General features: G+C 43.8%; 2 long non-coding RNA genes across 4 annotated transcripts in view; one reads left to right on the top strand and one right to left on the bottom strand.

The window, feature by feature from the left end:
• Positions 1-20,159, top strand: part of LOC136942040 (uncharacterized) — a 39,800-nt gene that overhangs the window by 3,314 nt on the left and 16,327 nt on the right. The window contains exon 2 of one of the 3 annotated variants that reach the window (XR_010876571.1): positions 2,512-2,578. This is a non-coding gene — a long non-coding RNA (uncharacterized lncRNA). Of the gene's footprint in view, positions 1-2,511; positions 2,579-13,354; positions 13,388-19,542; positions 19,981-20,159 lie in introns of those variants that run through there. The other 2 variants (XR_010876572.1, XR_010876573.1) reach the window with 2 other exon arrangements.
• Positions 763-3,121, bottom strand: LOC136941412 (uncharacterized). The gene is made up of 4 exons (XR_010876524.1): positions 2,914-3,121; positions 2,742-2,832; positions 2,464-2,553; positions 763-1,380 (listed from the first exon to the last, which is right to left on the bottom strand). It is a non-coding gene; the product is annotated as an uncharacterized lncRNA (long non-coding RNA).

Raw genomic sequence — 20,159 nt, 5'->3', positions numbered from 1 at the left:
GTCTCCCGGCTCCCAGGCTGAATTATGACGGCCCGCGGATGGCAACCAGCCTAATTAGGATGACTGATTGCTTTTTCGCCTGCATTTCTCAGACAGTGATTGTCGTGCGAGCAGGAGTACAAGAGGAGGTGGATTCTCATTGGTCTGACAGATCTTTCTTTGGATGAGGACAACAGGACGTAGGGATTTGATTGGTTGAAGGAAATGTAGGCGGTGTCATAATTAGGCCAGACAGATTGGGGGTGTGGGGTGTAGAAGCCAAAGAGAAAGGTTATTTTGTTTCACTGTGGTGTATTGCAGTTATTAATGCTGGTTTTCCTTGCTGTAAATTATGTTGAAAAAAAATCTTTGTTACACAGTTTAACCCCTCCACCTCCCTGCCAAAAGAAACAAATGATTGTGCACTTTCATCACAAGGTTTTTCAAGCTTCGGCACCATATTGTATACTTGTTGCCAGGCAGGTTTCTTAGGATTCAAACCACTCAAACTGCCATATTGATATTTCTGTTTGAGTATGGGTGATATAATTAAAATGTAATACATCATTTAACTCATTAAGCATTGATCAAAATGCAAGACATTCTATCTTAGAGCCACCATAGCTTCATTATAGATGTATGTTATATTTTGTCTTTATTGAAGTATTTACAATGTGAGTTGATCCGAAGGATGTTTCAATCCAGTTTAAACAAGGAAAAAATAAGCAGAGATTATTTATTTATATTTTTTTGCAAAACAATTCCTAACAAATTCCCTTTGTTGTATGAAATTGTATGATACAGATCAGCTTTTTATTTAAATGGTGCACTTTTATGGACCGATATGTTTGTCGGGTGTACTTGTACCGTGGTTCTTCGTTAAGACCTTATACGAGTCCCAACTGAACATTATTGTCATCCTTTCAGCACCATGCAATCAGAAAGAAACCTCTCACAGGGTATTGAAATGAGTGCAAAATTATCCAGCCATTGACCTCTCACGGTGGTAATCTATGTGATTTGGCCCATATATCCCAGGGCATAATGAAAAAAAAACTTTTGAAAAGAGAAGCCTTGAATTGTCCATTTGTATGTCAGTCATTGCACTCAGAGGTGTGATGTGTGTGTTAAGTGGGAGCTGGTTTGGGTTAGTCTGCCCTGCTTTGTCCAGCTGCTTGGCTTTTGTTCGTCCAGTAATGAATTGTGGAAGCCTTGGCTTGGGCTGGTGTGTCTCATAGCAACAGGAGAGGAGGGAGAGCGCTGGCGAATGGAGGCGAGGCACGGAGAGATCATGTGGCCCTCTCGGAGGGTAGACAGGCCGCAGCTCTGTGTACTTGAGGAAAGTTCTGTTTGATGCAGTTGTCCAAAACTCCCTCACTCTTCTTAGTGCCACTTTGTAACCTAAGTGACCACAGAGAAACCAAGTGATTATTTTTCCAGGGCTGTTCAGGGACGTCGGGAATCATCATTTGTGAAAGTGGGTTGCTGTGACATTTATCTTTTTTTTGTTTGTTTGTAAGAAAGACATGATGCAGCAGGGATTACCCTACCATGTTATTTAAGCCCACAATTAAACCACCGTACTGTACATTGCCTTAAGTTTGTACCAAACTAAACCATATACAATTCACGTACCGTAGCATTTAAATATGATCTCAAATGAGCGGCTTAGAGAAAACAAGAGGTTGGTAAAACCTTTAATGATTAATGGAAACCCCCCTCGGTTATGTTTACTAATCAGTTTTAGGTCAGCTGTCTGTGTGTGTGTGTGGTGTGTGTGTCTGTGTGTGTGTGTGCGTGGTGTGTGTGTGTGTGTGTGGTATGTGTGTGTGTCTGTGTGTGTGTATGTGTGTGTGTCTGTGTGTGCGTGCTGTGTGTGTGTGTGTGTATACGCGAGAGGTTGCGCAAATGCGCCCCTCACTTGTACTCTGCTCACACCGAGCCAAACCTTTTCTGAACTGACGACCCGACACCGAAGCCTGGCCGTGTTTGCCCTGTGACCCAGACACTACCTGTCTGATGCCATGGTTACGGGAACGGTGCAGGTTTAGTGAGGTGGCTCCAGGGATTCATTTCCCCTGCGTTAACAACCGGCCCTCTGCCCCCGATGGCCTGTAAACACAACCAACCCCTGGCCCCCAGCGGCCGGCAGCCAGCCAGGCCCGGCTTCTGGGCCGTCATTAAAGACTCGGCACTCTCGCTGTAAGAGATCGGACTTGTCTGGACTAATCGCCACAGTGTCGCTGTAAGACATCGGACTTGTCTGGACTAATCGCCACAGTGTCGATGACCGTCCCTCTGCGCTGTCTCACTCGAGGCTGTTAGCGCTCCTAAATGAGGGTTCCTCCAGTGTGAGTCTGATATTGTTGCTTTGGAGGAACCAGTCCTGGGGTGGGGGGCTGTGGGTTTTGTAGAGAATGGGTAATGATATGCTCAGTTTGCGCAATATTTTTTATAGGTATTTTAATAGATTGTTAGCGGTACCTTAGTGTTGCTGTTTTATGACGTGCTTTCGTTTCTGCCATTTTACAGCAAATGGCCTGGAGGCACAGAACCAAGAAGACAAGATGGACTCTAGGAATGCAAGTCAGCAGAAGACGTAAGTTAACCATCTTTTTCTACTCTCATTACTTTCATTCAAGTACTCGGCTACTTGAATTTCTCTGTATCCTATTCAATGTCATTTATTTGCGTAGGGTTTTATGGGCAGCAGAAACCACAATCTCCTATTTGCCTTTCTCTCTCACCCTGCTTTCACTGACCTTGGACATCAGTGGGACTGCGGGGCTGTAATTCACAAGGTCTGGTTTTGGCACCTGCATACCAGAACCTGTCTTGCCTGGCTGAATGTATCTGTGTTAAACATTGATTGTTATTGACATTGCCTCTATCTACGTACATACGGAATTTACATACGGAACTTTACACACCGACCTTTACATACAGAACTCTTATGTTCCGTTGCTATGTTCCGTTGCTATGTTGCTTTCCTCGGGCTTGTGTTCTGAGCTTTTCAAACTGGCACGAGAGCTCTGAACTCATATTTTGGTGACTTTGCAGATTCAGAAGGCCTCTCTTGTTCTTTGGTGTGACTTGTAGTGTTCCAGGTGTCCACCAGATGCTGCAGGCTGCCTGCTCTGTCCCACTCACCATATGGAACAGAGAAGAGTCGGCTCTGACTGGAAAAAAGGGATTAAATAAGATCTCCTGAGGCATTATACTGTAGGTTTAGGATTATATTTTCTGTATGAATGATAAAATGAAAGCTCTTATGTATCAACATTCACTATAACTAAAACCACTGACAAGTTTCAAGATTTAAAATTAGTTTGTGAACTAGCATTTAAAAAAATCTAGATATAAAATCTAAAAAAAATATTTCTGGCATAATATTCCTGTATTTCCCCAGCACCTTCATAACACAATCACAAACAACACTAACACAGAAACACCTACAAAATCCAGAAATATAAAAAATAGTTTTGTCGCACTTTGCACTTAAATACATTTGAATTTCTCACACAGTGTCAGATCAAACCCGTGAATTCAGTCTGCTTGAACCGAGAAAACCAAAAAGGGTTTTACCTTCTGTTCAGACGAGCAACTTAACAGTTAACACAAGCAACAAAGCCAGACCTTTGCAAAGCATTCTGGGAAACTTGGCTGCCGGAGAAAGTGGCTGCTTACTTCCAGAGCGACTAGCTTTGCCGGGGCTGAAAATGAAGTTTGAAAGTGGAAATGAGACCTGCTCATGGCTGCAGGCTCAGTGAGCTCTTAAAGGGATATTACCAAAACATTCCTGGGCAGTAAGCAAGACCCAAACAGTACAGGACAGCACACTTTCACATAAAATGTACAGTTTAGATGTAAGTGGCAGTTCCTGTAAAACTAGTACCACTGCGTACTTAAATACCCCCCCCTCTCTCCTTGTGAAATGCTTCACAGGGTAAGCTTGAATATGAACACAATCACACTTACACAAATACTTTTCCTTTCAGGATTATTATTGCATGTTAAATTAAATCCAGCATATGTAATCACACAGTTTTAATGATCAGATAATGGAGACTAAAATATGTAATCAAAATGTAGGTTAATAAAAATAGTGAGTAAATATTCTGTAACTTAAGTTACAAAAACAGTGATTATATTGAATATAGAATTTTTATTTTAATCTGTATGAATTTACCATTTAGCTTGATAAGAGGATATTGTTATTTGTAGTAATGGCTGAAGCATTCATCCTGTAGGGATGAGACCGAGATTAAAATAACATGCAGGATCAAATAAACACACACTCACAGCAGAACACAGACGGGTTCTACAGCGGAACACAGACGGGTTCTACAGCAGTCCGCAGACGGGTTTTACAGCAGAACACAGACAGGAACAAAGAACGTTGAGTCATGAAGAACAGATAAACTGAATGAAGACAGAGCTGGGGAACCACTGCATGTCATAAGCACCGTGGAAATACAGGATCCTAAACCAGATCATAGGCTGGACAGCTCTTGTTGTTTTCAACCTATACTTTGGAATCCCAAACCTGCATGTCAAATCATAATTAAAATGTTCCACTTGAACTTGAACTTGAACATGAACCCGACCTTCAACTTGAACTTGGGTGTAAATGTAACCGAAAAGCTCAAGTGTGATTGATTAAGAAGCGTGGAAACCACAACTCTGCTGGATGACAAATCCGTTAAACGTAATGGCGGGGTGAGCGCGGGGCGAGCGCGGGGCGAGCGAGGGGCGAGCTGCGGGGCGAGCGAGGGGCGAGCGCGGGCGAGCGCGGGGCGAGCGAGGGGCGAGCGCGGGGCGAGCGCGGGGCGAGCGTGGGGCGTTGTGAGAGGCCGCGGCTTCATCGTCGGTGTATTTATCAGAGGAAACGTCCATCAGCATGTGTGTGTGGGGAGCGTCCGGGCCTTGTGATGGAAGCGTGGGAGGACCGAGGGGTTGGCATCCCAGGCCAGGCAGCCTGGTGGCTGCGGAGCCCTCACAGCCCCTGCCTCGGGCACACTGGGCCATTCACACATAGATCGTATATTCAGCCTGCTCCGGCCGGCCCACCATTGTGAAAGCGAGCTCATTTGAATAGCCTTCAGTATTTTCGTGTGAGCAAGTCAGAGCTATTTGCATTTGTTCCAGTCAGAGAGGTTTACAGGTCAATTGAGGCAGGCTGGAAAAATCACACATGCCAATAACAGTTTTTTTTCTTCTTCTTCGTCTTTTCTTTACTTCTTCTAGCACCCCCCCCCCCCCACACACACACACACACACACACACAATCACCCTCTCTGTTTATCCTTTCCTCTCTCTCAGTCTTATTGGGTGTGCTCAAGCCTTCGGCGAGAGCACAACCTTTGTTCTCTCACATATATATTATTATTATTATTATTATTTTTATTTCTTTTTGCCCCCCTAAAACTCAGTAAATACTTGGCCTACATAGACAACGTAGGTGTCAAAAGTTTCGTCTTGGTAGCGATTGAGTTGCTTCTATTGGAATTTACGTTCCGTTGCATGGTTTAAGCGTAAGTTAAGTTTTTGTGGCGAAAAGTGAAGCTAACGGTGGCTAATTTGCTAGCCACAGTCACTGACGTTACTAACGTCACTGCGTCACTAACGTCACGAAAACACGCGTGACTACCTTTGCCAGAACATTCGTTTCACATCTGTTAACTTGGTGGATAGCTAGGCTAACTATAGCTTTACTGCAAGGCAGCTGCAGAAACGCCACAAGAAAAGAGGCCAGGGTGATAACTATTTACTCATTTTACTTTGTGATATGACACACAATTGTGATGTGTAATGTACAATATAAGCTGATATTATTAAGGAAGTACATCTACTTTCGGAAACAGTAGTCTACTATTTCACTGAAGTATTAGCATCATGACATTAGCCTGTGTTTCCCGGGCAACACATACTACAGTGGTCTATGATGTAGCGTTATCTGTTTTCAATCGTTAAAATAAACATTCCTCACATATACATTTTCGTTGTAGGATTTATTCTGACATTAGAAAACGATTTGTTGGTGAAATTACCATTACCTGTGGTTTCAAACCAGTGTAGCTCACTGCAACGCTGTAGCTTACGCGAGACACACTACAAAAACATCTAGCTACAGTACACAGCTGTTTAGGAAGTCAAACGGCGACAGAAAATGTTCGGCACTCCCCTTACTTAAATCAAAAGTCTATCTAACTACTAACCTGAACTTCATTGCCACAGCCTAAACGTTGTCAATCTGTTCATGACAATAATTAATTTCAGCCTAAACCGTACAACGGAACGTTAAATCCAATTCAACCAAGGCAATCGCTACCAAGACGAACACAGCAGTAGTCTAGTACTGTACCGTGGTAGTACAATTTACCGGGGCAGCTTCTCAACACAGGGCTATATCGCATTTTGCGTTGTTACTGACAATGATCGCTACCAGTGAGCTTTTTATGAATGAGCAATTTTCCACTAAATAAATGTCAAGCTTATTTACGTTTTGGGGGGCATATTTTCAGTTAGCAGATGGTACCGTTTGAATTGCGATTCCATCTACTACTGCCGGGTAACGTCGTAGAATAATCTTCAAAGGGGTTGTTTATTCATGAATGAATGCAATATGAGTAGGCTAAATGCCTGAAAATATCATGAGAAGAGAAAAACTTAAAATGACGTTTAAATCATAGAGATTAGGTCAATTTTTACACCGGTCTGCAATAATGTCACGAAAACACGCGTGACTACCTTTGGCAGAACATTCGTTTCACATCTGTTAACTTGGGGGATAGCTAGGCTAACTATAGCTTTACTGCAAGGCAGCTGCAGAAACGCCACAAACAAAGAGGCCAGGGTGATAAATATTTACTCATTTTACTTTGTGATATGACACACAATTGTGATGTGTAATGTACAATATAAGCTGATATTATTAAGGAAGTACATCTACTTTCGGAAACAGTAGTCTACTATTTCACTGACATATTAGCATCATGACATTAGCCTGTGTTGCCCGGGCAACACATACTACAGTGGTCTATGATGTATCTGTTTTCAATCGTTAAAATAAACATTCCTCACATATACATTTTCGTTGTAGGATTTATTCTGACATTAGTAAACGATTTGTTGGTGAAATTACCATTACCTGTGGTTTCAAACCAGTGTAGCTCACTGCAACGCTGTAGCCTACTGTACCCGAGACACTAGTGTGAGTAGCTAACAACAACTCCTCAGCTGTTTAAGTCAAACGGCAACAGAACATGTTCGGCACTCCCCTTACTCAAAAGTCTTTCCGTAGGGAAACTATCTGACTACTAACCTGAACTTCATTGCCACAGCCTAAACTTTGTCAATCTGTTCATGAAAATAATTAATTTCAGCCTAAACCGTACAACGGAACGTTTAATCGAATTCAACCAACGCAATCGCTATCAAGACGAACACAGCAGTAGTCTAGTACTGTACTGTAGTAGTAGAATTTACCGGGGCAGCTTCTCCACACAGGGCTATATCGCATTTTGAGTTGTTACTGACAATGATCGCTACCAGTGAGCTTTTTATGAATGAGCTATTTTCCACTAAATAAATGTCAAGCTTATTTACGTTTTTGGGGGCATATTTTCAGTTAGCAGATGGTACTGTTTGAATCGCGATTCTATCTTCTGCCGGTAAAGTCGTAGAATAATCTTCAAAGGGGGTTCTTTATTAATGAATGAATGCAATATGAGTAGGCTAAATGCCTGAAAATATCACGAGAAGGGACAACTTAAAAGGACGTTTAAGTCATAGAGATTAGGTCCATTTGTACACCGGTCTGCCAAATGTATTCGTTTTGATTCAGCCTGTCAGCTGCCTCTTGCAGGGGAAATGAGAAGACATCATATTTCATTCTACACTTCACTCGTATTTTGAGTTGTAAATGAGCAGCAAAAAAAAGATGCTTTTAAATCTATGTAATCTTTATAAATAATAAGTAGGCCCGATGCATTTTTATATAAAATATACAGACCCCTGTGCAACCGACGCAAGCAAGCACACCCTACAATTTCCCCAGAAATTGTATCCTCTCTAGTTCTCTCTAGCTCTCTCAGTCTCTCTGTGTTGATTATGTGGTGTTCAGGGACTGGAATACCTTAGTTGGCGTGCAGGGTGCCAGTAGGGGCTCAGATAGTGTGGAGGAGTGTGTGCCAGACTTTCAGCCCTGCCCTGTGGGAAGACAGACTGCAGGCGGACAGGGCGTGGGGAAGGTCCAAGCCAACAAACCAAGACAGCCCTCAGACAAACCCATCAAATCACTTTAATTATCCTGGCTTTTCGGACCCCCTATTCGGCATTGGTAGAAACGTGAGTGTGTACATGTGTACATCAGACTGAGAATGCATGTATGGGCACCTACGTACGTACGTGTGTGTGCGTGCGCAATCACCCCGTTTCAATCCCTCGTGTTCAGGGACATGTTTGCGAGTGTGTCCGTGAGCGCGCGCGCGTGTGTGTTTTCCATCTGCCTGGTTGTGCGCGGCCCGTAGTGTGGCGCGCCGTGTGACGGGGGCGTCCTGGCAGGGCGTGTCTGCCCCCAGCACGGCGCTGCTCTGCCAGGAAGGGGCTGGGCCGGGAGGGCTGGGCGGAGCTTGGCGGGGCAGGGCGGGGTGGGGCGGGCGGTTGGGGAGAACGATGACATCGGCAGGATGTGACGCGCGCTCACCAGACCGGCCGTCAGTGGGAGCCGCCCAGTCCCGGCGGAGACCTGGTGGGCAGCCAGAACACCCGTCTGCCTGAGGACCCGCACAGCTCACAGGGCCTGGCAGCGTTTGCAACTGGGGAGATGAAATGGTGTGATTCTTTACAAGCACAGTCATGTTCGATTCCCGTATGAGTAGCTATGAACGGCGATGGTGAATGCAGTGTGAAGTAAGTAAGTAAGTAAGACTTAATTTATATAGCACTTTTCATACAAGAATTGCAGCTCAAAGTGCTTTACATAAAATCAACAAAAACAATAATACAAGTGTTGATCTAAAACGTTTAACAAACCAAACTAGCCGCACTCTATCTGCGGTCTCTCGAATCCATCTTAGATCTGAGCTGCCACTTGCAGTTTCTAATACACAAACATGACAAGGGGGTAGACAGGACGAGCATAACATGAGGAGAGAGGAGGAGAGAAAAAGGCAACACCCAGACAATGCTCCTAGAGGAGTACAGTGTGGGAACAGACAAAAACCTCAGCACATAAGCACAACAACATTTACAAAAACACGTGGGGAAACAAGCAGGCGAAGGCGTTGGATGGGGGTGGGGGGGTGGTGATATCTGTAGTAGGTGAAAGTTAATGTGTGAGTAGGTCTGGGTTGGCGCCCTCGACCTAGGCCACAATCAGTCCGATTCTCCCTATGCAGATTGTGTTGGCCAGGAGACATCCTTGGTCATGACCAGGGCAGAGACCAAGCCACAGATGTCGGTGGGGGGGGGGGAGGGAGGAGCAAGATAGTCTCGCTTCAGCGCTCTCCAGGGGAGTTGTTTTCCAGCGACGGCCTTGGCCAAGGCCTGTGTTGGTTACGGGGCCGAAAGTGGATAAGATTGGGGTAGTTGTTTTGACGAGTAGCCGCAACTCAATTTTCACGTCCACTCTTCAGGAAGGTCTCCATGTCCTCCATCTTCCTTTGCAGAGCCGCAAACTTATCCCTGTTGTAATCAATGCTGCGTTGTAACTTCACAGTCTGAGCTCCAACAACTCTGCCCACCGCATCAATCATATCGGGCAGCCTAACGGGGCTTTTGATGGCTGCAGCCGTTTCCTTAATTTTCCGATATACAAAGCCAGTGCCTAATGTGAATGTGATGCGGCTGCTCCCCGACAGAGCCCAGTAGCGTTTGTCCTGACCTCCTGCCAGCCCCTGGGACTCTTGTGAGACCTGGCAAAAGCAGGGCTGCCTGGGTCGTCTTTATCACGCTCCCCTAACCCCCACCCCTCCTCTCCCTGGCCCAGTGATGGCACTTGGTGCCAGAGCCACTCCTCCTCTCCTCCTGCTCAATCTCCACCCTCACTCGCTCTACTCCTCCTGCCTGCCTCCCTCCCTCCCTCTCCTCGCCCTCTTTCTCCTCCACCCACCCACCCTCACTGCCTCTCATCTCTCTCCCTCTCCTCTTCCTCCTCCACCCTTCCCCTCTCTCCTCCCCCACCTCCTCCCTCTCCACATCTACCCACCCATTCTCCTCCCCCTCCACCCTCCCCTCCGGCCTCCCCCTCTCTCCTCCCTTACTTCGCCGCAGGCAGAGCCAGGCATGGGATCTTCGTCTGCACACAAAGGAGCCTCCTCTATCTGTATACGCTGCACATAAAAGAGCCTTTTGTCATGAGCCTCGCACACATGACCGTGCAGCTTTCACCCTTCCAAAAAAAAAATATCACTCTCCGCCAACCTCCCCCCTTCCCATCCCTCTCCACCCTCCTCCCCCCCCCTCCCCTCTCTCACCCACACCCCCCAGCTCCACCCTCCTCCCCCCCCCTCCCCTCTCTCACCCACACCCCCCAGCTCCACCCTCCTCCCTCCACACCCCTCTCACCCCGGCTGACATTACGGGAGAGAGGTTTTTCAACGCGAACCAACCCCCAAAAAAATCCTGAAGCATCCGGGAACTGCCTCTCTCGGCCTGCCCCTGGATGAGGTCACTATGGGTCTGTGCATTACAGCATGTGCTGCCTTCAGATCATGAATGCCACTTCTATTTTTTCTGTCTCTGCTGGGTTTGACATTTGAGCGAACTGCAGGGGCATTAGCTGCTGGTAGTGTGCCAGGTCATCAGCCCCATTATGCTGGCAAAAACACACTTGAGACAGCAGACCAAGAAAGGCTGAGCCTCTATGCATCTTTCATACCTTCTGTTTCCTGAACTCTCTGCCCTGTAAGGGTCCTGTTTGTGAGGCTTGGTAAACACAGGAGAGTTCCCAACAAAGTTTCCTTAAATGCACTGTGACTTCCTCGCCATAAAAAAATATGATTTGACAGTTTTTGGCAGTCGAACAGCGACAGATATTGTCACGGAGGGATCCCACAGTTGGACAGGGACTGCGTCAAGTGCCTGGGCCACCAAAAAGGCTACCCTCAGCACTTTCTTTAAAACGCACCCTGCTCCGACTCTCCGCTCCCGTCCAAATGAGTGTGGGTTTTGGAAAGCCTTCCAGATCATCTTGCTGTCACTGCACACACAGGCTGTTCCGGAAAGGAAAGATAAGATTGACTTCTTCTCCCCGTGCCACAGCCTCTCTCTGACCCCTGGCCGGTGTGAGAGGTCAGTGGCTGTCATGTAGAATTTCCCCCCAGGCTGCCCACACTCCTACCCAGGCTGCGATCATTGAACTTGTGAGGGGCTTGGTCCCCAGTTGACCCTGCTGTAAAGAGGTGACATGAATGTCCTAGCATGGGCTGGGCTGCGGCTCACAGGGACTGGGAATGACAGGAAATATGTTTCATAGGGCTGAGGGGCCAGGAAATGTTCTTGTGGCATAAACAAGGCATCGGGTTCCAAAGTCTGTTTTCCTCCAAAACCTTATTTGTGCTGCTTTGTCAGATACATTGCATGTATAAAGATTTGTGTTTTAAAAAAGGTGATAAAAAATATATATCTTTATACCATTAAAGTAATTTATATTTTCTAGGAAATTCCCATTTGTTAACAAACCATGTATTTACTCAGCTGTTCATATAAAACATGCTTTTCACACTTCACAAGTGAGGTATTTAAATGTGGTATGTTGCAGAAATATATCACTTTCATTAAAATCGTACATGTCAATCTATCCTGTATTTATCCATCCGGTGCTTGTATTTATTTAAAAAGTTGACGTTGTGGAGCTCAGGTGTTTCTGAACAGCAGCGTGACATCGATTCCACTTCCAGAAATCCCAGAGACGTTAAGCTAAGGCTCTGGATCCCTGTCTGAAACACTGTCACTGTATGCCCAGTGTCTATTGTTTTTTACCACATCGAGAGTGCACACGCAAAATATAATAAAAACATCAAATGAGATGCGGTCGTTTCTGTGTCGTTACGTCTAAGCTGTGGCTCTGCAGACTCCCGTCACCTGCTGATGCTGAATGCCGAGGTCAGTGACCAGGAATGTTGTTACCTTAAGTGCCGCTCCTACAGTCACAGAATTACACCTGTTAAAAAAGCAGCTTCACTCGCTACCACAGTCCACCATCTGCTGTCACCACTGTTCTATGTTCAATCGCTTGAAAGGGATTGTGTGCGAGGGGCAGTGTTTGAGTGTGCAAGGTGTCGGGTACAGTATTTAGGGAGAGAGTGTGTTTGAGTGTGCAAGGTGTCGGGTACAGTATTTAGGGAGAGAGTGTGTTTGAGTGTGCAAGGTGTCGGGTACAGTATTTAGGGAGAGAGTGTGTTTGAGTGCGTGAGGTGGAGAATATGAACAAGGAGAGGGTGGTGGAGGACGTGAACACAGGGAGAGGGTGTGTCTAAGTGTGTTAGTGAGCAGTTTGGGTGTGTCAGGTTCATCCGGGGGCTTACAGCCCACTCCACGCTGACCATGGCCCTGCCTCGTGGCTCAGACCGGGGCCTGAGCAGGCCTGGGCCAGCAGCTTTGGGCTGGATCTGGCTCTCTGGGCAACACAACTGACCGGACTGAGCAGCCCTCGGGGAACCAACGCAGACGGGAGCGGAGGTATGTTAGAGCTTGGCGAAGGCTGGTCAGAAGGCGAAAAGGAGGGGGATTGACGTTTACCGTTCCACTCGATCTTCTAGATATCTCGAAAGATGCGTCGCTTTTCTGTGTACTTTTCCTCTTCGGAGTGCATGAGAAGCCTCGTTTTGCTTTGACATTTATTGTCCATTGTTCAGGAGTTATTTGTACAGACATGCAGCTGTAATGCTGAGAATAGGACAAGATAGCATTTGTTAAGAATGTGTAAGATTATGATTTAAAATCATATATAGCTCTGGAAAAATTAAGAGACCACTGCACCTTTTTCTTTCCTTTAAAAAAAAAGTTGAGAAGGACAATTTTGACTGATGAACAGAAGGGTAAAATCTGCAGTGGCCTCTTAAATTTTACCCTTCTGTTCCTCACTCAAAATTGGTAAAGAAATTACAAAAAATGTATGTAGTCAAATACTTCTTTGATATATAAATGACTTGGCCTCAGCGCTGATTAATCGTGAGAATCTGTTACCTTTATCTTTATAGTGTATCGATGCCCCAGACAATATGGTCAGTTCTTGATGGGTTAACTGTTGTTAATAGCAGTATGGACACATCCAGTTTGAAAGAGCTTGTCCATGATCCCATATCAGAAAGGGGTTATATTCTCCTCTGTGTTCCCAGGAAAGTCTTACTCTGCCTGCCTCTCCTCCCTGTTTCCTCTCAAGAGTCCTGTGAGGCAGACCAGGGTAAGTTACGCTTCACTCTGGCTGCTTTCATTTCACATTTTATCAACAGATTTGATGTTTTATTATATTTTGATAATCAAACAAAACAGTAAGTTCAATAACAAACTGTTTATTTAGAAAGATATCTAATAATAATGTTTTCATGCGACACAAACATTAAAAGCCTGAGAATGTTAAAAACGGCCGACTGTTAAATACAGTTGGGCATTCATAAACTGTAATATCAATGTTAATTTTCGACTATGAATAGGACATTGAACATTGTTAAACATATGTTACAAATATCCTGCAAACCATTTAAGAAATGTATTTATTTAGTCAGTATTTATTTCATTGATAATTGCCTGATATTCCAAATGCCACTTGACTACTATACTGCGACAAACCATTCACCCTAAATTTGTTTTGTAATATCCCTTAAACTGTGTGAAGTAAAATAGTAAGACATTTTAAAAACAATTCATTTTTACTAGGACTGCAAAACATAAAGAACATACATTTCTTAGACATGACTAGCAGCCTACACTTACAAAAGTTTGACCGAATGAACATAACTATTTAGCCGATGTTATGTTGTAATGTTTCATTATAATTTGGTCCAACTCCTTTTACTCCTTTTATAATATGTTTTATTAAAGTAATTCCTAATAAATTCTGGTTTTCAAGTTAGCCTCTCATAAATGCATATGCTTCTCAGATTTGAGTAAATCTTCTGTTACTTCTGGGCAAATGCCAAATATCTGTTAATCCTATAAAAGTTCCCAATTTATAACTCTGAGAATATCTCAATACTAACTTTGTCAATTTGAATAATTTCAAAATTGTATAATATCAAGGTAATATAAATGTGTAATATGTAATCCTTTTCAATAACTAAAATGCTGTGGGTTTTCGATTTGCATCCCTGTTGCCTTACCTAAAACAAATGCATTCATGTAACTTGTTAGTTATTTGTTATTTGAATTGTTCAACACATATTCACCATGGTTCGCAAACTCACTATCTAGTCACCATGGTTCCCAAACTCACTATCTCCTTAACACATTTTCGGTTAATTCTAAGGAAAATGGTTCGGTGGTTGTAATGATCAGCCAGTACTGGAGTATAATCTGAATTGCTATACACAGTTTTCAGTGTTTCTTATAACATAGATGTGTATTTGAGACCTGAAGTCCAATACAAAGACATTATGTATTTCACAATGAATATAATTTTTATTTCTGCATCAATCAATGCATTTTATAAATCTGTATCCTTTTAAACAACAAGGAAAAGATACAGGTTGATCCACATCATTTTAATTCAATACTTGATTCAACATTTTATTTAAGAAGTTGTTTAGTACAAATAAACATTACATTGCAAATGCAGTGTCAACATATAGACACACAGAGCAATCAGGCTTCTCTACAGTCAAACATCTCTGGACTTTACCCGTAGAGAAAGAATATATTTCTTACATGATTTTTATGTAAGACAAAATGTATACAGTATTATAAGCCTTCTAAATTCTGGTTTATTTCTATATTGTAGATCTTTATTTATAACAAAACGAGTCACATTTCATGACAGGACAGTTTCTTCTAATTTTTGTGGGGAGAAATTACAGCCAATACCCAATACAATCTATCTTAAAAACAACTTTGATCAGCTCTAACATTGCACAATTAAAACATGTTTGATATGATATTGTCATTAATAGTTTGCTAAGATGTAAAGTTGTTCTATAAGGATACACACTGTATTGTTGAGTCAGTACCTCCGCTCCTCAATCCATCCACCCACCCACACACACACACACACACACACACACACTTACACAATAATATCTTATTTGACCAACTTTGATGTATGATGCATAAGGTCTGAAGACAATGAGGAAAGTGAAAAGTGAAGTTAAAAACATAAAAAGCGTATGAAAGCACATTGTGCAACTTAGTGTCTAGAGGATTGATACTGCGCATGCACGTCCACCATTTTGTGAGCAGAACTTTAGCCTCGTGGCAGTTTGTAAGATGTTACTCTGGTATAGGGGTCGTAATGCTGTTGCTGCTGATAAATATTTTAATGATCTGAATAAATACACAATTACATTATTATATCAGAATTAATTATAGGAGATGCATATTTGATTAACCTTGTTTAACACACATTGCTGATTTAGTGAAAGGAACAGGACACTCTTGTTGCTTGATTCTTAATATGTGTTAACAAATATTGTTCCAGTGTGGAATTCAGAGATATAGATAAGACAACAATTACATAGTGATTGTTTTTTCTATCAAGTTTATTTAGGTAAGAATTCCAAAATTGTCCAGAGGTGCTGAAACCATTTGTTGCACCTCCAGCTCTGTAGTGTGTGTGTCCTTTGAGTGTGTGTGTGTTTGTGATTGTGTGTGTATATCCTGTGAGTTTTTGAGTGTGTGTGTGTATCATTTATGTGTGTCTATGTGTGCCATTGTGTGTCTATGAGTGTGTGTGTGTGTTTGTCCTGTGAGTGTGTGTCTTGTGTGTGTCCTTTGTGAGTCGTGTGTGTGTCCTGTGCTTGTGTGAGTGTGTGTCATGTGTGTGTGTGTGTGAGTGGAGTGTGTCAGTAGGTCTGTTTCCTATGTGTGTGTGAGTGTCCTGTGTGTCTAAGTGTGTACGTATGTCTGAGTGTGTGTGTGTCTAAGTGTGTGTCTAAGTGTGTGTGAGTGTGTGTGTGTCTAAGTGTGTGTCTAAGTGTGAGTGTGTGTGTCTAAGTGTGTGCGTTCCTGCAAGAGTAAAAGTGTCGGTCCCCGTTGGCTGCCTGAGGTGACAGCCGTGGGTCAAAGGTCACAGGGTGTTAATAAACAGTGATGTACTGCCTGGTGAGGGTCTTCCCTCGAGAGATCACCTCCTAATCTGCATTAGTTTAAGTGTTAGTAATCTTTACCTTCTTAAAGCAAACAGCACTGGGATCCTCAATGGACCTGCCTGGCCTCCCATGTAACTCCTTTGACCCCAGGGTCAGGTCCTTTGTCCCCTCCTCGATGGGGAGTGCCCTCTGAGGTCTCGGGTGTAATAGAGAAGTTGTTTAGACATGTGCAGGGCTCAGGACAGACCACCCCCAGAGACATGGACGGAGGCCCGACCCCCGGAGGCCGACCCCCGGAGGCCCGACCCCCGGAGGCCCGACCCCCGTCCGAGACAGAGTCCAAAAAAACTTTTTTTTTTATCTGACTAGGGCCGTTCTTGTGGTTTGGTTTCATCCCCTTGAATCATGCCTCTATTAGAACATCAGTTGTTTCAGAGCACAGAGCGCTGTGCCTGGCTGGTTTGATGCACTGTGGGTGTTGACCAGAAACAGGCCTGTTCCCCAGGACCATAGCGACGGGTGAGTGCAGTTTGTCTCTGCCGCTGATGTTGGCTTCAGAAATGTTGTGTTGCTCAGGCACAGTTTTTCAGGGGGACCCTGACCACTATGGAAAAACATCCTAATCATGCAACGTAGCTCTCTCTGTGTGTTCTGTACTATATGGAAGAGCAAGTGTTTCAGGGAATGGGACATTACTCAGAAAGGTTGGGTAAGATAGTGTTCGCAGTCAGTGTCAATGTGATTGTAAGATTTCTCAGTAATTGTCATTCTAGAATTTGCCACAGATTTCTTTTTTAGATGAATTTGAAAAACGTAAGGAATGCCTTTGCATTTAACACAATTGAACTGTCATTTTATTTTGAACTCGTCTCAAACTTAAATTATTCCACAGCGAAGGTTTCATAAATAAGATCTTCAAAATATTGTATAATTCGCAATGGTTGTTGATTGTGAATCAACCATGATTTTTTCTGGCAAGTGTAGTGTAGGATAAAACAAAATAATGAAAGACATGGATGTGCTTCACCCTAATGATCAATATGTAAAACATCTACCTGGAACCTCATAACCTTTTTAAGACTTTACAACTGTGCTATTCTAACAGTGCATATTAAACGCGGTCACTAAAGGGTTAAATTAAACGAAAGCTACGAAATATGTAGCCAAGAATCAATACGATGATCAACCATTGTATGTGGATTTTGGTTAAAAAAAAATCATGAACGGTACATGTGTGTTTTAATATGAATTTCATTTAATCTATTCGTGAAAAATCTTATGTCCGGACTGTATTTAGACAATGGAAAATCTATGTCTGGACAATGTATGACATGGCCGCATCCGCCATTTTGTTACTCATTTTCATTGATTGAGCTGAACGACTGAATTGGTGCAAGTGCACTAACTGGCTCAGTTTACCTCGACTGGTGAAGCCAAGATGTGTTTATTATTTTGGCCACAACAGGGTGATTGTGTGGAGTCTCCTTGTTGCACAAAATTAGAAGACATTTTATATTTCCTGAAAACACCACTGGTTAGATTTTAATTTTAATAACACTCTATTTAAATTACTTAACAGAAAAACCCCAAACATATTTCTTTTCTTTTAAACGATCAGTATCAAATCCACCACAGAGGAAATATTCTCATCACCTGACAGAAATAAGCAGACTGAAAACACATTATTGGAAAAGGTTTCGTTTATTTAATTAAAAGGAATTGGTGCAAAAGACTGCCCACGACCGGTTTCAATAAAGGACTTACAAATTGACAGTTGTAATATTGTCACAGAGTTCCTGTGATTTATCACAGGCAAACACAAGCAGAGCACCGTAGAGGCAAACAGTGGTGGAAGTTGGCAGGCCACCCAAAACCAAAACCGTATCCTCAAGTGAACTTGCATAGCAAAGTGCAACATGCACACTAAGATAAATTACAATCTCCAAACATAGTCTGAAAAATGGTTGGTTGTTACTGCTTCCCCTCATTGAATGGCTGTTCGCGGTTGTAAAAAAATAAAAAAGACTACTGTGTGTATATTCTGTGTGTGTATATACTGTGTGTGTAAATACTGTGTATATATACTGTGTATGTATCAGTTATAAGTTGTCTGGAAAGCCCTGCGTAGACTTTGGTCTATTGGTTAAAAAGCATGGCGAGATGTGACGTACGGCCCCGCTTCGGACCAGGCTGAGGCTCATGCCAGCGATGATGCACGATCCCATTGTGTCTCGTTTATAAAACGAAGAAGAAAAACAAATCATTACTTATTCGCTTAGAACACCTTCGTTCCTTAAAAACGTTGTACTTTTACACAAAGAATGTGCAATTTTCCATGGTCACTGCCAAGTCTATTGTGTTTAGCCACCTGTGTTTTATTTAAACCTGTCGACTGGTGAGCAGGATAGGGAAGCGTCCCTGCAGGAGAGGAGCCGGTGGCGGAGTGAGCGAGAGACAGAGTCTGGGAGGAGAGGGTGGTGGCTGCACCATGAAAGCTCCCTCACAGACTGTGCACACGATCAGCCTGCAGCAGCCATGTTGAGCTGGTCTGTACGAGCCCTCTAACAGCACAATGTCCTCCACAAAACACCAGAAAGTTACACACGGCTTGAAAAAAAAAAAGAAAACAAGAAAAGTTTTTCCGCACCTTTTCAGCATGCAGCCCCCTCACCCCCTCTCTTCTCCTCTGTAGCTTTAGAGGACGAATGCATCAGAATTAAGTCCACGACAGGAAAGATAATTTACTGATTTCTCTTTCTTTCTATAACCCCTGAAACTTCGGGCAGAGAGATGGGGAAAAGTTACAGCAGTGAGCCCAAGCTTTGCTGTTTTTTGGGAACCTGAGCCAAAATAGGCAGGAAGTTGTTTTTACAATAGTGTTACAGTAATCTGCCACAAATGGAAAAAGCCCAAATTCTGCTCGCAGAGCAGAGAATGGCGGGACAGAAAAAGAGAGAGGGAGGGAGGGAGGGAGAGGAAAGAGAGAGGAGGGGGGAGAGGAAAGAGAGAGACTGACAATAAGATAAAGAATAATCTATAAAACATCAGAGATGTTCTGCCATGTTGTTTATTTGTGTGTGTGTGTGTGTAGATTTCTAGGTGTGTGTTATGTGCATGCACGTGTTACATGTGCACACGCATGCAAATGCTGTGTCTGTAATCTGTGCATGCATGTGAGTGTCGTGCACATGCAAATCTGGATTTGCAGAGTGGGTGGAGCACGTCTGCGTGCAGGAACCTTAGAGGACAGGGGAAGCGAGTTGCAACACAGATTTCTTCAGATCTATTTCTTTTACGAACCTCTCACCATTTTAACTCCTGCAGTGTTTATTTACTTCAGTGAGAACTATTGTTTTAATTGTGTAGCCTTAACAAGGTCAAATCGTAGAACCAGTCGAGAGTTTCTCTGATTTCAAATCACACCATGCTGGACTTGCGGCAGCTGCTTGTCTTCTAGGAAAGCAGCGAGGTCTCACCCAAAACGATTGCCAAAATAGCTGGACGGTTGGTGTAACGCTCGGAGCCGAGGAGTGCCTGACAGGAGAGAGAGGAACAGCCCTCCGCCGCATGCCTCTGAATAACTCCAAAAGCTTATCTGTCTCCAGCGTGTGTGCTGCGAGTCTCTTCCACGTACTCACGCCAGTCCCCGTGGCACGCTGAAGACTTAGCGCTCTCTGGAGTCACTGGCCACTCCAGAATGTGCTCCCAATCATCCAGATTGCAGCGACCAGAGCTACAGCCCGGTACAGGAGATAAGGTTAATAATTTAACCGGCTCTCTGTGGTGTTGCTTATTTCAAGGGTCCTTCAGCAGGGTGGGGGGGAGGGGGGAGAGTCCGCTCTGAGTGTTTATATGTTCTCCTTTCCTCTCCTTTCCTCTCTTTTTTCCTCTTTTTTCTGTAGTTGGCAGGCGAGAGACAGTGTGTGCTAGAATAGC

The sequence above is a fragment of the Osmerus mordax genome, chromosome 4 (genome assembly GCF_038355195.1).
Source record: "Osmerus mordax isolate fOsmMor3 chromosome 4, fOsmMor3.pri, whole genome shotgun sequence".
Classification (NCBI taxonomy): Eukaryota; Metazoa; Chordata; class Actinopteri; order Osmeriformes; family Osmeridae; genus Osmerus; species Osmerus mordax.
The sequence above is the reverse complement of the archived record's forward strand: the minus strand, read 5'-3'. Positions and strand labels throughout refer to the sequence as shown.